The sequence below is a fragment of the Tupaia chinensis genome, unplaced genomic scaffold (assembly GCF_000334495.1).
Source record: "Tupaia chinensis unplaced genomic scaffold, TupChi_1.0 Scaffold149537_1, whole genome shotgun sequence".
NCBI lineage: Eukaryota > Metazoa > Chordata > Mammalia > Scandentia > Tupaiidae > Tupaia > Tupaia belangeri.
This window is the reverse complement of record NW_006209381.1, coordinates 423,552-426,890: the sequence shown is the minus strand read 5'-3', so window position 1 is coordinate 426,890 and position 3,339 is coordinate 423,552. Positions and strand designations below refer to the sequence as shown.

The 3,339-nt window shown below is 39.8% G+C and overlaps 1 non-coding gene across 1 annotated transcript; it reads left to right on the top strand.

The window, feature by feature from the left end:
* The first annotated feature begins 487 nt into the window (after positions 1–487).
* On the top strand, positions 488–594 carry LOC114006679 (U6 spliceosomal RNA). The gene has a single exon (XR_003548381.1). It is a non-coding gene; the product is annotated as a U6 spliceosomal RNA (small nuclear RNA).
* Positions 595–3,339: the final 2,745 nt, after the last annotated feature.

The following is a 3,339-nucleotide window of genomic DNA, read 5'->3' as shown; positions in this document are numbered from 1 at the left end:
TAAAATACAAGTCTTGGGCCAGCAGGTGGCATGGCGGTTAAGGCAATGGACTCCCATATGGCCGACTGCAGTTTCAGTCCTGAACCTGGCAGCTTGAAATTCACACCAGGCGTGTGTGCATGCCCTGTGTGCCCAAAATCCCAGGAGGAGAAGGGATTGTGATGTGGTCATCCCCTTCGGGGGAGTGATATTTCACTTTCCCTCTGTCACCAGTAAACACATGTACCCTGTGGGGGGGGGGAAAATAAGGGAGAAAATTATTCTTATTTTGGTGCAAGAAATTTTGAAATTCATGCACACTTGTTTTGTAACATACATATTCCATGAAGACCTTGTAGGTTGAGATACCCACTGGTACATGCTTAGAAGTAAATTACAGATAAATAGCTGTCATGGAGCTTGTCCGTTTCCAGATAACAACAGAGAAAAGCAGTATTTCCTCCTCTGAGCCAAACATACAGCAAAGATGATTTAAAACCCATTGTCAGGACTCACTTCAGCAGCACACATACTAAAACTGGAACGATACAGATAAGATTAGCATGGCTCTTGGGCAAGGAGGACACACAAGGGCATGAAGCGCTCCACACTATTTTGAATTTTACCCTGACCTGGTCAATGAGGGGGAAGCAGTGACACCTGTCATACCCAGGAAGTAGGTGGTAATGAGGCTGAAGACTCAGGGAGCATAAACGACATAGATTTAAGCCTGAATATCATGAGGTTTGGGTGATACAGACATTGCTGTAGCCAGTCTTGACAGATTGAGCACACAAACTTCAGACAGAGATGAACAGTTAAGTGAGTCTTCCAGAAGTAGGGCTGAAATGGTGAAAGAAGTAATGTTTAAGACACCACCAAAGGGGAACGATAGGAAAATGGAGTTCTTGATGCTGTTCCTATTGATAAAAACATTTATTAGGAAAATTTTTGGTAAATTAGAAGAATTAAACACTCTTGATGTACAAGACTGATACGGGGACCAGCAGATGGTGTAATGGCTATGTAGCTGGACTTCCATGTAGTCAACCACGGTTCGAGTCCCAGACCCGGTGGTTTAAACTCACACCAGACATGCGTGCATGCGTGCCCAAGATCCCAAGAGGAAAATGGAGGAGAAGGGATTGCAGCGTGGCCACCCCCCTGGGAAGTGATTTCTTGCTTTCTGTCTCTCTGCCTCTCACTGTCTTTCTGCTGAGTGCACATACCCACCCAGGAAGTAGGTGGTAATGAGGCTGAAGACTCAGGGAGCATAAACGACATAGATTTAAGCCTGAATATCATGAGGTTTGGGTGATACAGACATTGCTGTAGCCAGTCTTGACAGATTGAGCACACAAACTTCAGACAGAGATGAACAGTTAAGTGAGTCTTCCAGAAGTAGGGCTGAAATGGTGAAAGAAGTAATGTTTAAGACACCACCAAAGGGGAACGATAGGAAAATGGAGTTCTTGATGCTGTTCCTATTGATAAAAACATTTATTAGGAAAATTTTTGGTAAATTAGAAGAATTAAACACTCTTGATGTACAAGACTGATACGGGGACCAGCAGATGGTGTAATGGCTATGTAGCTGGACTTCCATGTAGTCAACCACGGTTCGAGTCCCAGACCCGGTGGTTTAAACTCACACCAGACATGCGTGCATGCGTGCCCAAGATCCCAAGAGGAAAATGGAGGAGAAGGGATTGCAGCGTGGCCACCCCCCTGGGAAGTGATTTCTTGCTTTCTGTCTCTCTGCCTCTCACTGTCTTTCTGCTGAGTGCACATACCCTATAGCAAAAAAACTCTCCAAAAAAAGAAGACTGATACCAAACAAGTCAGTGAAAAACAGAAGTCACCTTAAAATGAGTTGAAATTGGCTACATTAATTTTTTACTGCAGTAATCAACAGGATGTTTATTTCCCATGCTGGTTCTGGAAGGCTTAGCCTCCTCCAAAAAAAGAAAAAAGAAAAGAAAAGAAAAAAAAGGAATATGCTCCCTATGACTTTCTTTGGACTTTAACTGTATCTCATAGTGAGTTTGGAGTAGTTCATGATAAGTTGAAACTATAAGAGTCATTGCACAAAATGCTTGATTGTTGGACCTGTCCACTCAAGTAGGAAATGTAACTCCTTTTCTAGCTTTTGGTTTTCATTGTGCATGTGCTATTATCTTTTCTTAGTTAAATAATTACTTATTTTTTTTTATTTGACCAGAGAGATAAAATGAGAGAGAGAGAGAAAGAGAGAGAGAGAGCAAGCTGCCAGGTTCAGGACTCAAACCATGGTCGGCCATGTGGGAGTCCAGTGCCCTTAACCACCATACCACCTGCTGGCCCCTCCATTTTTTTTTTATTGTGCATGTGTTATTACCACAAACAACATACACTTACATTTAAAAATGTCCTTCATAAAAAAAGAAAAAGACTCTTAGATTGTTAACTCAAAATCTTTGCGGATATACAAAACTACAACAGTACACACTAGCCATCATTAGCATAGTGAAGAATTGTGGTGAATACATTTCACGATTAGAAAACTACAGTGGGATTACAGAAGTTTTCCTTACCTGAAAGCATGACGTTAGCACTGTGTGGTTTGTGAAAGTAAGTTATTTTCTATTCTGAGCTATTCCAAGTCACTAGGACATAGTCCAAAAAATTATATTTTCTGAATTTCATGACATGGTTCATATTAAATTTTTTCTTTAAACCTTTATATCAAAAGGTTCTCATTTTATAATTAACTTGACATCCCTACACATTGTAGTTGAAGATATATATATATATATATATATATACTTTAAACAATGAGAAGCTTAGTTATGTCTTGGTCTACTAGAGCCAGTTATGTAAGCTGATCATTTAAGACTTGGCTCAGGTCTACCAGAGTACAAATAGATATTACAATATAAAATAAACATGTAATGGGTATTATTAGACCATGTCAGCTCATGGTTAGTTTTGTGGTAGAAGTAACAACGTTTACCACACACAGGTGTTACTAAGTCCAAGAACATTCTAATTCTGTTGAAAACCTCTTTAGAGTAAGGGAATAGGAATGTGTAAACATGGTTAAATAAAACAATGGTCATAACCTCTTCTTTGGATGTGTACCACAGTCATGGAGGAAAAAAAATTACCATAAGCATTGACACTAAAACACTTAATTTAACAAATATGTGTTCATTGCATTGTTAATTAGTTTTCAGAATGCATTTGAAATGTTCTTGGATGTCAGTATAATTAAAACAAGGTGAAAATGAGAAAAATGGAACAAACAGTTATGTTCTTGGCCACAGTGGCTGTGCTACTTTCCATTCAGTCCTTTCACGGCAGGATGTAAGGCCAAAGGCC